This window comes from Tympanuchus pallidicinctus, unplaced genomic scaffold, assembly GCF_026119805.1.
Source record: "Tympanuchus pallidicinctus isolate F22 unplaced genomic scaffold, pur_lepc_1.0 scaffold3, whole genome shotgun sequence".
In the NCBI taxonomy this organism is placed as follows: domain Eukaryota; kingdom Metazoa; phylum Chordata; class Aves; order Galliformes; family Phasianidae; genus Tympanuchus; species Tympanuchus pallidicinctus.
This window is the reverse complement of record NW_026294747.1, coordinates 78,849,318-78,863,422: the sequence shown is the minus strand read 5'-3', so window position 1 is coordinate 78,863,422 and position 14,105 is coordinate 78,849,318.

Genomic DNA, 14,105 nt, shown 5'->3' with positions numbered 1-14,105 from the left:
AACTGAACACAACCCAGTGTGGAAACACAACTGCCAAACACTTCATGACCTCAGTAGAAAATGAAACCATTCGGCCTATTTGGAAACAGTGGCTTCTTCCTCACATTGGACTACAAAACAGTTCTTTTAACAGGAATTCCAGCTGTCAAAGAGTTTTAGGTACAGGCATCAGCAAGATGAACTCCACCTGGAGCAGGGCTCCCTGCTGTCATCCTCTTGTTGTGTCCAAAGCTGTGTGCTGACTTGCTTGTATCTGTACAGAACTCCAGACAGAACTGCCAACATTAATTCTTCAGAGATAAGGTCAGAAAATTTTGTCCCAGTAGATTCTGTTCTCATACAGCTTCTACTAGATTATTTCGGTCAACTAACTGAACAAAGTTTTCCATCCTTTTCAATTATTCATTTTTTTTTCAGAGATATTATTTATACAGCAGTGTACACAGCATTCTGCAGTAAGTAGGTACATCGGGCAAAGAACAATGTCCTCTCAGTAGTATTTGCAGCAAGAAATGAATAAGGTACAGAACAAAACAGTAAGGAGGCAAGGTCATTGCATTTCAAATATTTCATGGAACAAAGGCAATATATTGAATGTTGAAGAAAGGAAGAATATTTGTTGAGTAGGAATGTTAACTAGTAGTGTTAGCTTTACACAACTATAATGAAGGGACCACGTCTGACCTAGTCATTGGGACCTTCCTTTCTGGTGAGAAACAAGCATCTTTCATGTTGAGATTCATGTTAAAAAATAGTGTTTTGTAGCTGAGAATTTGCTCTACCAAACAGTGCCAGTGTGCTCTTTGAATTTTTTGTAGTTTTCCTGAAAATAAATTGGAGGCATTACTTTCAGAGTCACCTATGTATTACATTTACATTCTCTGGGAGATAATTGCACAATTAGCTTAAAGAAATCAGGTGTCCCAGTGGCTGCAGTCTAAATCAGGTTTGATTATAGCATCCAGTTTTCTAGAAGATGTTTCCAGGCATACGTTTTTTCATCTGGTTTTGAATATGCTCCTGTACACTTGTGGTTTATAGCCCTGCCATGCTAAAGGCTGACCGAGGGCAAATGAGCTGAATTGATTTAGTGTTTAGCACAACAGATTGCAAGCTGGATTGGGGTAATTGGGGTAGGCAAAAACTTTCTAATGTTTTGACCACTCTACAGCACCATGTCTTCCACCTCTGTTGCTCCCCGTACTGTTCAAATTCTTACCTCCTGAACAGGAACAACATGGGCAGACATCCACAGGGATGATGCCTGATGCTTGCAACAGGCCTCAGCCCCAGCCTGCAATTCTCAACTCAGGGGACATGAGCAACATTGAGTGCAGAGAGCACTAGAGGCTGGTACCTACAGCTCCCAGCATGAAAGCTGAGTGCTCAGCTTGCACTTGAGTCCATGAATGTTGCCATTACAGAAAATAGGTTTTCTTCTGCAGGGATTGTGCTGTAAGCATCAAGCCACTTTTACTTTGATACTGAATGGATGAAAAACTTTGTAGTGGCTGTTACTGAAGCCCATTGATCTGGAATGGAAAGTCCTGCCTTCCATTAACACCACTAAACTCTCAATCTGTTCATTTCCCATATGAGACATCTTTTGTTTTTCTATTTAATAATTTCCATAAATCTGCAATACGAAACTTTTTCAATCCAGTCCTTATGTGTAGGAGGGTGTGAATATTTCCTGCTCATAGTAATGAATGCTTTGGCAGAGGCAGTTGCAGCACAGCCCTGCTTTCAAGCCCCAGCTCCAACATGCTTCTCACTGTATCCCAGTGCTAACACAATTAGCTCTGCTTTGTGTGTCTGCCATGGTGAGATGACACAGACAGAGTGACAGAGCAGTAGTCAGAAGACCCAGACATTAATCTGTGTGTTATTACACACGGAAAAATACCCATATTCCTTGCATTAGGCTCCTCAGCCTGAAAAAGGCATTGCCTAAAAATCTGGGTCACCCACAGAAACACTACATCCCTGTGCAGTTATTTGGTGCATCAAAAGGATATACTCAGATTAGCTCAGAATGGGTCACCCTTGGCAGGACGCAGGGCAGAAGGAGCTGTCTTTTCTCTTCCTCAGAACAAAATCTCCCTCAGCTGCCTTCAGGAGAAGCCCAAATGCCGAGCCTGCTTTCAGCATCCCTGTTTCCTCCTTTTTCAGCTCTGAAGCTAGTCTCTACTGGAGATCTGGAGCAGAGCAGACAGTATTAAACTTCTGCTTTGTCTTTTCTGTGACTATTCTATGAATGCATTAACATTTTAGTATTTTTACTGCTTTATGACAACATGGAAATCTTAATATCACTTAAGATTGGTCCCAAGTAACCAATGAAGTTATATGTTGCCATGGCATGTAAATGAGATTTATAGCACAAAACCTGTATACTTAGCCAGTCATATTATTTATTCCAAAAGGAAGCCATACATTCCAAACTTTAAGAATATTGAGAGAAAATATAATTTATGGGAAGTAAAATGCAAAAATACCGCATGATGAAATAACTTGTAATATTAGTTTGTTGTGCATGGTTTAATTAAGTTATGAAAAACAACACATTCTTTTAAATAATATAGTGCATATTAAAACTGAATAGGTATAGATGTTAATTGTCTTCTCGACTACAGAGATATAGCTAATGCAGGGATTTGAGACAAATAGCACTTAGCCTTCTGAACCCCAGATGAAGAGGGAGATAGATGTTTGCTTTTGATCATTCTGGTCTTTTCATGATCTGAATCAATAAGTACCTTCATAGCTTTGAGTCATGCTTCTAATTAGTCAGCCTCTTGGGCCTGGTTTACAAAATAAAATACAAATCAACGCACATTTGTAAATTCTGACGAGCATCCTGGGCCAACACCATCACAATAAGATAATTAAAATACCATCAACCTGTTAATTCCGTCTTATCTCCACCAAAATGTATATATTGTCAAATGACAAACTGTTTTTGGAGTGATAAGGAAAAAGGTACTTTGATGCTATGATAGCTGCAGTAAACAGAAGATAATAAAATACATAAGTCTTAATATAAAATGTTAAAGCTTCACTTTTCTTTGTTACTGCAAGGTATTGCAGAAGATAAACTAATAAGGAATTCTGTTGATTATGAAGAGGAATATGATCCAGAAAATAGTCAATAAAGCTCACAATTAACTTCTATAAAGATAAATGCAGCAGGTAAACTCCATATTACAGAACAATGTATATCCACTACGTGTTGGGTCTTAAATTTTACAAAGACAACTGGCTGTGCAATCTCCCTTCATTGGGAGGATCCAGGAGAATTTTTTTCTGTTAGCAAGAGGATTAATTTTCCCTTCTTTCACTTACTGCTATGCCTCATGTGTACTAGGACAAATGTGTAAGGACAAATTATCAAAAACAGCTTCTGAAATCCCATCTGCCCTTCTCTGCATTCCCAGCTTTGTGTACACGCTGTCGCTTGCTGCTTCCAACAAAAGGCCAGATTTGGGTCTTGTTGACACCAGGAAGTAAGGGAGATAGAAATCAGCACATTTAAGGTGGAAGGCAAATCTCTACAGCTCCACAAATGCAAAAGAAAAGACTGGAATTTCCTGGTTAAGGGTTTTCAGTGAAATTTTCAAATCAGTCATGTGTCACACATCAAACATCAGCTAATTAGATATCTGTATATTAGATAGCTGTAATTTTTCCATGCTGATGACTATGGAATCAGAGACTGTGTAGCTACATGATCTTGTTTGGTGAGAGTGAAGACTGCTGATGTTTTAGGAACAAAAACAAAAAAAGCAGAACCTCTTTACTCAATTTTGTTCCCGTTTTACTTGTGGGTAATCTCAACCAAAACCAGTGGACCACTGAGCTCTTGAGGACAAGGGGTCTCCAGTAACAGAGAGAAGACAAAAGAGTCACATACATTCTACCTGTCATGCCTGGTAGAGAGGCTTAGACCATCTCTTCCCGGGCAGTATTAACTGTGGGCTGAAAACAAGCATTGGACCATGCATGACTGACAGGAGAGTAAAGCCTCTATAGAAGAAGGATGGGTTATTAAGTATTCTGCATCACTACTGCACTGAATGTATTCAGCCAGAAGAAATACAAAAATTAGGCGCATGAACTGAAGCTAAATTTATATTTATTTTCATGCTGGTGATACACAGATTTAAATAAATATCAAATACTGGCAGCACCCAAAGCAACTGAATTTGTTCTTGAGAAGTGGCCGTGATATTTTGCCTGATAGAGGATGTTGGGCAGAGGCTGTAGGCCACCCTGAATGGTGGAATATCATTAAATACCAAATCCTAAGAATCACAGACCTCATAATGCGTGCAAAATCTTTGTTCCATGGCTGTAGTTGCATATGCAGTTTTCTATCACTGCAGGCACAAAATCAGCAGTACAGTTGTGTATATCTTTTGTATCTTATTCCTAAAGACAGCTCAGTTTAGCTTGAGGCCAAGTTTTTTGAAACAGTAATATCCTTCCCCATTAAACAGATTTTGAAAATGAGATTAAGCTGTATAACAACAAGCAAACAAGAAGCTTTTGTAAATTTAGATTTACTGCATGCAAAACATTCAGTAGCCATGTACGTACTTCAGGATCTTAACAGCTTCTTTGTTCTTTTTTTTCTTAAGTAACTGAAGTGTCCAACTTTGGAAAATGACACCTACTTACCTAATTAACCAAGTTAACTTTGTCGTGTTTAGGAGTGCTACCCAAAGTACTGAAGGAAATCAACAGGGTTTGCCCCAGTGAAGCAACTTGATATACCTCTCAGTCCAAAATGTACATGAATTGACTCTTTCCCAGGTGAATGGTGTTTTGATAAAAATCTTCCTGAGCTTGCCTCCTCTTGAGGTGTTCAAACAGCGAGGTGACGAGAGCAAATGTAAAAACTTGAAGAGTTTTATACGTTAATAGAAGTTTCGCTGAACAGCTACCAAATCATTTCTGACACACAGCAGGAGTAAAGACAGTGGTAACAGGGCATGGCTAATATACTGGGATTGCACATAAGGATGGTACTGCTCCCTGTGCCCACCTAGATGTAACCACAGCCTTGCTGCTGACCTCATTAAGGTGAGAAGGCTGATAGCCAGCAGCGTCAAACAAAGGAGCACATTTATTCCAACTTAAGGCATTCTTTGATTCTATTACTATAGCTGCTCCCTTTCTGTCTGGCTGCAGTGAGGCTGAAGTCCCTTCTGCCCATCACACAGGGAAGCCTCAGGAGGATCCCGAGGCTGGTCCTGTAACATTTCCCTTGGGAGCAGCCTTGCACTTTGTTACAAATAGAAATTCCTTTATTCCCAAAGCCTGAACTCCCGTCCTTTTCCTCAGACTGAAAGGTGAAACTGTAGTACATCATCAGACAGAAGTTTATGTCTTCAACAAATGCAGATAATGGTACAGATTTCTCAGATTATGTTGGAGAAATTCTTCGATACTTTAAAATAATTAAAATGGTCTGGTGCGCAAATGTCAAAATGGAAGAAATTTAGCAGAAAATGGAGGAGAAATGGCCAGATCTTCCTATTATCACTTGCTGTACATCTCAAAAGACAGCTGATTCCTGGCGCTGTATGGGTTCCAGCATTCAGTGATTTATTGGGTAATTCAGCATTTGCCAGTATGTCTTGTGCTAATTAAATGCATCGCACTCTATTCAGAAATGTCACAATTGATTTGTCTTCTGCAAGCACTGACTTTATTTCAATCTTCTAAAAAAGATTTTATGAGCCCCAGATAACTTATCCTGGCACATTCATCTCCCAGGGCAGGTTCTGCATCTGAGGCCAGTATGAGAGGAAACCAACAGTGAACATCCAATACAAATGTCTTTTTTGGACAGCTTATTTATCTGATATGTGCTGTATATCCAGGAGTAGGTAGCCTATATGGTGAAATTACAAGCTGCTCCATTAGTGCATAAAAACACTTGAATATGACAGAAGTTAATACACAATATTGGCAGATTTTATTGGGTGATAGACTGAGCCGTGCAGATCAAGATCACCATAATCCGTAACAAGGTGTTTACTTACAAGTGGATTTGTGACTGAATTCAGCTATTAACAAAATTGCATCATGAGGAAATGAGCATAAAATAGCTCATACTAAACAGAAGATGCCGAAGGATGCTTAGTGTTATACTCAGTGCATGAAGATGGAATCCGAGTCTGAGGCCTCTTCTGTCTGTCATTTCAGTTCATTGCTTTCCCCCAAATGCAACACATAGCAGAATGCTGAGGGTGAATTGCAGCAAACTGTAAACTGCAGTAAACTGCTTTGTTCTAAGAGCGTACAACTCCTTCCACATAATAGTGGAAGGAATAGTGGCTGAAGCTTAATCAGAACTGAAACTCTGTGGTGGAGGATGAGAAAGATTACTTTTCACATGACACAGGAAGAAAACAAAAATACCCATCTTGAGGGAGGGAGGGAATATCAGAGAAGCAGAGAAAGGGTCAACAGCACAAATATTTTAAATAGAGAATTTTACTAGAAAAGAATAATTTTCTATGAATATTTCTTCTGTCCCTGTATTGCTTAAATTGAAATTGTTGCAGAGATGAAATTTGCTGCCCAGATGAGAAAATTTCTGGAACAGGCTAACAGTTGAGCACATTCTGAATTTGTCATTTGTCACATTAACAACAGAACGTTGGCTTTGCAGCAGGTTGGTCTGTATAACCGAGGGAGGACCCTGCATCTATTTTTGCTGCACAGGCTGCTGGTGCTGAGCCACAACCAAGGATACCTGATACAAGTCCCTGCCTGAGATACTGAGTCGTTCTGACATTTAACTGGAAGACAGTGATTCACAGTTTACTTCCTGGTGTCAGACAGTGATTCTGTGTACTTTCTCTGAAGAAAAGCAGTTGCAATGGCCATGAACATGGTCATTGGCCACAGTAATTTGTTGTGCCAAAACACAGATGACTTGAGTAGAATTTGACTGTCAGTTTGAGGTCCTTATCTATTTGTAAATCTTTCATGTCTTCTCTTAGCTTGTTTGAAAAGGAAATTGTGAGAAAACAGTTTGAGAATTGCAACAGAAAATAAACCCATGGGTCCCTCATTCTGCAAACTTAGATCGCCATACTACATTCTGATCTCTGCTTTCCAGAACCACCTCTTTGGTGATGCTGTTCCAGTATCTCACCACTTCAACAATTAGAAACACTTTTTTGCTAATTTCCACCCTAATATATGTATCTATTTGTTCTGTGCTTACTTGGTTCTTTTACTTATTAGGTCTCTCCTTTCTGACTACATATGTTCTTTATGCATTTATAGAGCACAATCACATGTTTTCCCAGTATCAACCAAATGTTTTAATCTCCATCTCTCTTGCTCATCCTCACTCTGCACCAATTCTAATTTGAATTCATCTTTTTTGCACATAGATACCCAAAGCTATATGCGATGAGCTGCACTGTACAATGACATTTATACTTTTTATTTTCTGAAATGTTTCAGATGCCACATTAGTATCAAATCTGAATTTTTCACAATTTTATCATAATTATTGCTGGCAGCCACTCTGTCATTGACTAACACATCTAAGTTTTTCTTCTTCTTTCTCATTTCAAACCAAAGAATTCCTAATTCACCTCAGAATGTCTTGTTACTCTCCCTTAAGTGCAATTACCTTTTAATCAATATTCTATGACATGATCTATTTTAGTCCTCTGATCACCCAGTTCCTTCTTCATGATATTCTGAATTTGGTTCTATACTATATTCTACTACAAGAAGAAGGATGCCATACATAATGAGGAAAGGTACAAGCATGGAATATTGCTTGCTTAATAACATTAACCCATTTACTAGCAGAAAATGCAAGTCCAACCAATGGATTCATTTTTCATATTCATGCAAATATGCATGAATACAAAACATGCAAATATACTGTTTACACAAAAGAAGGAAAAATTAAATACTGAAACATTCATCTTTGCTGCAACCATATTTTAGTTCAGCTTGATTTTTTAATATACATCACTGATAAAGAAAGGAGCCATGTAAGTAGCCATCAATTCTCTACTAAAAGGATCATTCGCTTTTGTAATGAATTGTAAGTATTGTTTGCTAGGAGTATTTTGGGATATCATCACTTCATAAGATAGCTGAAATTGCTCACAGAAAGGCAATATTTTCAAAACCAATTTTTTTTTATCAGTGACTTTTGGAAAATAAGAATTAATAGATTGGCAAAGCCTTAAGAATTGGTATTTTACAGAACTTCTGAGAGTGAAGGAACAAATCTGGTTAATGAAAAAAATCACACCACATATGGAAACTTAGCTGATTAGTAAAGTCAGGGAATATGCTTCAATTTTATAAAGAAAACTTCTGTCAGCTATGGAAGATATGTTGATCCAGACAGCTCAAATCTAACATGGTATCTGATGTTCTGATATGTCTTGCTTTCAGCTGTGATAGTCAAGACAAACTTTTTCAAGTGACTGGCATTAGGTCACAGAGAGTTGATACTTGCCAGGGTAACCTCCAGAGCATGTTCTGCTCTTTTGCCAGTCCACGAAATCAGCCTATTCCTGCTTCCTTTATCATTAATCACATTTATTTTTTTACCACGAGGGATTATAATTTCAGAAGGGGACTCCAAATCTTTAGATTGAGTTTAATGTCCCACTCTCTGGATTTGTAAGTTCTCTGCTTTCATAGTCTGAGTAGTGGCAAAGTTGTGAAGGAGTGAGATGGCTGAGGGTCAGTACTTTTCTCCTACTTCTATGCAGTAGTGAAGGTCATGTTAAAATGTGCTCTCCCTGCATGTCTAGTTGGATGTGACAGTTGTGTCACTTCTTGGTCTGCACATGGCATTGCCTGGCATCTCAGTCTCTGTAGGAAGAACACCCTCATCCACTTGTCTCATTTCTTTTAAGCTTAACTCTTACTTGAGTTGATTACATTGCATACAGAAGGGAAAAAAAATGGGTCTTAGTTCAATTAAATATTCTAATCAGTAGGTAGAGTAAAAATGCTTAGTTAATGCCTAGAAGATAGAAGTAATGAATCTTGGTTTCCCTGGGCACCTTTTAATGGGACAGTTGCTAATGCAGCTGCATTTTCTTCTACGAATGCAAAGCCGATTCCCTTCTTCACCAATATTTCCCATTTCCTTTCTTGCCAAATCATCCCCATTGGAGTCACTGGCAAAATTCCAACTGACCACACAGCATGATAGATGTCTCCTGTATACACACGTTAGTCTTTCCCTCCAAAAAATATCTGAACATGTTTTTTCTCTTTTGAAATCTGCTTCACACATTGCGGGCAATACTGACAAGGTTCCTTCCTCCTTCCCACACCGCTTACTCTTCTCAGCCAGTAAACACACTAACTGCCCTTTCCACATCTTCCCTGCATTCCTTCTCTCTTTGCCATGTCTCAGTGGCTCCAGTTCTGAATGCAGCTCCCCAGGGCATGCCATCTAGAGCACATTTCTTTCCAAGAGCATAAATTTTCCCTGGGTAAGAGACAACCACTGAAGTCAAAGGAGGACTCTCCTTATTTTTAATTTGGATTTCTGTCAAAAAAAAAAAAAAAAAACTAGTCTTTGCTGTCTGAGCTGAGTCTTCTCGCTATGGCAACAAATGCAGAGTTTTGAGAGCCTGAGCACCTGTGAGGGAAAACAAGTTGCTGAAAAATCATACATCAGGATGCTGATCCTGAGCTCATGCTTAATGATTCCTTGACACTCCACAGCCTAAAGGAACTACTGCAGTATCCCCTGCTGTGCAGGAAACTCTTCCAGCCTTCTCTCCATCCACACACCAAAGCTGTCAGTGCCAGGCAGCCTCCCTCACCATCACAGCCAGTTCATGGCCTATCCACTGTGCACTGCACCCACCCTGGCCACATCCGAGCCCCCTGGTGCTCTGCTTCCCATCTTCCTGAGGGGATCTGGGCTGCCTCTGAGTTCCCCTCCATCCCCATCTTCCTGAGGGGTTCCGAGGAAAGAGGAAAAGAGCCTTTTCCTCACAGCCAGTCACTGAGAACCAAGCCTGGAAGGTAGGCGTTCACCCTGCTGAAGCAAGAAGGCTGTGTTTCTTTCATTTACAATTAAAATGCTGTTCTTAAGCACCACATTTTAACACAGAAGTAAAATAAACAAGAAATCAACACAAGCGTAGTTTGCTCGCTGAGCACAAACTGCTAAATTCTGCCTTCGCTACTAGTTCTCTGGAATATGAATACAGTTAGTCCCTAGGTGCCAAGGATTCAGATAAAAAATACATACATAAAAACAGACAGTTACTTCTAGCAGAAAGCCAGGATTCTTGCATGATACACTCTAGAATAGATATTACTCAGTAACTGCACCTGTTGAAAGTCTGGATCTGTCCCTGGAATCTGCTGTCCTACTCTCAAGCCATAACACAGAATAAGGTCCCATGGGTCCCCCTTGGCACTCATGCTTGCCAGGGAGTAAAGGTGATTACAGGTGCTCAGGGCAGCCCAGGAAGTCATGGGCAACCGAAACACTAACAAAAATATTAACCCTGTTGCCAGGAAACCACCAGCAACAGCACAATTTGTGCTCCTTTGACTACCTGCTTCAATGGGTTTACTCAGATCGCCTATGCACCTCCATATTCCTGATCAGCCTGTGGCACAAGAGCTGCGCAGAAAGCTGCAAGAGGATGTCTTGCTCTGGGAAAGGGGCAGGCTGTGCCTCAACAAGCACTCAGGAGATCTTACGTTTCCGAGTCCTCTCCATTTTCTTGCCCAAAAAGTTCTTCTGCCCAGAATTCCTCTGCTATTGGAAATATTGTGGGCCAAAATGAAGCATCTGTTACTCTCATAAAACACCAGAAATATCTACGCTTAGTAAGATCGTGACAATTGGTAGTGATGGGAGGCAGCAGAGCCTCAGTCCTGGGTGTGCAGAACTCACTGATGGATGAGGTGATTACTGCCAGAAGTGCTAACCAAAGAAAGGTAAAAAGCAGCAAAATGCTGGAGGGATCCTGCAGTCAAGTGGCAACTGAGTCACAGAATATCAGTCTTACTTGATAATTGCTTTGATTGTGTTTTAAGACAGCTGGAGGTCGGCAAGAAAGCAATTTGTTCAGAGCAAAATAAAAGCACTTCTGGAGTATTATCTGGAAAATTCTTTAGAGAGAGTGCTCATTTGGGTAAAGTCAGACCCAAAATTGCACCATTTTATTTGAAAAACAGTTTTAATTGAGAAAGAATAGTGTTGCAAGTATGACACCCCTCTTTAGAGTTGCCTGCAATTGGAGATTGAATGAGAATTAACCTTTTCAGTTGGACAACAGGAAGGTAAGTGGAAAATTGATTGGTAAGTGAGCCATTGTTTTTTTCCTGTGACAAAAGGGCGTACAGTGACAACCAAGAAGGACAGGAAAGATTGTCAGATGTTGCCTAGTGATAAAAGCAAAATGTTTTTTTGCAGGAAGCAAAAAGAAATGACTCAAAAAGGGAATTAAGAAGAAGCTTCAGAAGACACATCATACACAAGCAGAAAGATAACCCCCAAAGCCACTGTTGCTTAAGAAAGAAAAGGGAAAAACAAGCAAGGAGAAAAGAACCTACAGATCTACTGTGGTCCAAGAGAAGAAAATAACTGGTCATTGAGTAGAAACTGATCAAGCAGTCCATAGGTAATAGAGGTTGAAAGATGGGTCTGTGTGTCTTGCCTGATCCTCAGCTGCCTTCAGCAAATCAGTGTATGTCGACTGAAATGACATCAGTGGAGTTTCTGGCCCAAGGATTTCAAATGGCTGTGATTAGCTGGCTGTCAATAGGCAGATGTGTACTCAAGTAAAATCCTTTCTAATGGGAGACTGCAGATGTATCATCAAAACCAAACCACAGTGAAATCCAAAAGACAGAGGAATCATGGAATCATCCTCATTGACTGTGTGGTTTGAGAGATCCAACAGAAACCTGGAGTTTTATTTTTCAAGTCTAGAAGAAATATATTTAGACCCAGACCCTGAGAAGACTCATAGCTTTGGGTCTGAGCAATATTTGTTCAAAGCTTGGCCAGCTCATCACGTCCCACTTGGATTACAGGATTACAGTGACTAACAGTCACATCAGTGAAGTCACTTATTTCCAGTATCATATTGTTATCACTAAGCATGCTCAATTGCTTTTCAGCAATTAATTTGCAGCTTATCATTTGAAAAGCCTAGTTAGAAGGAAATGAAGATGGCTTGTGGGAGGTCAAGTGATATATTCAGCACAGGAAACATTTTGCTCTTACTGGAGAGCAAATGGTAAAATATAACAAAAACTAAGAAAGCTGAAAAAAGCAAAGTGAGAGGCAATCAAGCATACTGATTTTGGGCAAACAAATCTGACCAGCATGGCTAGTTCTTAACAACAGCCTGCCAAAGCAGGGTCATTAAATATGGCTTCAGCACCATTCTGGAATGACTATAGAGAAGATGACTCCTCTAGTTTGGATTTCCAGCACATTGAATTCACTTCACCTTGCACTGTTCAGTCAGTATCCCTCATGGTGATATGGATGCCCAACTTTCCTCAGCACAGAAATTATTTTAGAATTGGCAATAACAATCCTTTCTTCTATCATTGCCAGTAGACTCCTCTTGTAGAACAGAAGACAGCCCCACGTGCTGGTGAGAGCTTGTGTTAGCAGTCATTCTGCGCCTCATGGAACTTCATGCAGTCATCTCTGCACAGAGGAACAGTCCCTTACTGTTAGCCTCTGAAAAGCTTAACAAGAATTTCACTGAATCTAAATACCAAGCAAATGAAATTGAAAATTGGAAATATTTGTTCTTTCTTATTTTGTCATCCTTTCACTTTACATGTTATGAAGCTCTTTCTTCTCTTTTAGAGAGTCTTGCTTCAGAGTATCTGCAACAGTTTCAGACCAGATGGAGTCATTCACTGACAGGCAATACTGTATAACAAGTGTCCAATAAATAATAATTAACTTGGCATTTCAGAATTTGTTATAAAAATCATCATATACTAATTTATTGCAATTTTGAATCCAACAGGCATTTCCAGATGCTGCTATAGCTTGGCATCAGCTAATGCTCTTAGTATACTTATGGTACACATTTTTATTTAAAGCAAAGATCTTTAGCAAAACTTCACAATCAAAATACACAGAAAAACAACACCGTTTATCTCCTCTACACTCAGACTCAAACGTATTACAGCTCTTCCGTGTCAGCTGAGTGAGTGCAGATCTTCTTTTGTGAAAAGTAATTGATATTTTGTGCCCCTCTGATAGAAACCTTCCACCAGCTCCAGAGCTATGGAAATTTCTCTGTGCAACAAGATTTGGCTCAAATTTTAATATCTTTGAGGTACATCAGGAATTTCTGGTGCATTCCTGAAGAATACTGTTATTTAGATATAAAGGGAATATATGAATGTAGGCTTTTTTCTGTGTACTTGATAAGAATGCGGAATCATGACATAAACTCTTCTGAAAGGAGCACTGTGAAATCTGTTCAGGTAACTACTACATGATCTTCACATGATTTTACAGTGATACCACTTCATAGGAGATTTTGTAAACCAACCACAGGACTTACCTTTCTACACAACCCCTCTCCAGCCTGGACATAAGACAGAGCATAATTACAGAGATAGTCAACACACTTCTACAATACTATGTCTGGGGGCTCTTCCCTTAGCTCTAGTTTATCGTAGGTAGATAACTGAGGGAACTGAGACATGGGGAAGTTTTCAGTGCTTCTGACCACCATCTCCACCTTAGAGTGCAATGAAATAGCACTGAGATTAACCCCCAGGTTTGATCTTTTCAAAATGATTTTGCATCAGACAAATTCAGAGCTCACGGCAAGTACTTAGAAAATGAACTGCTTATTGACCTACAGAGGCAAGGCATTTTCAGTAACCTGGGGTAATTTTCTTTTGGCCTGTTATCTCATGAGCTACCAGTATCAGTGCAGTGAAGTATGTGAGCATTTTTCAGACATGAGAAAAAGCAATATCTGAAATTATACTTGCATTTTTCCATGACAAATATGTAAAGAAATTTCAGATACATCTGTGTATATCAGTTAAATTGTTAAATATAAAATTATTGAAAAAAT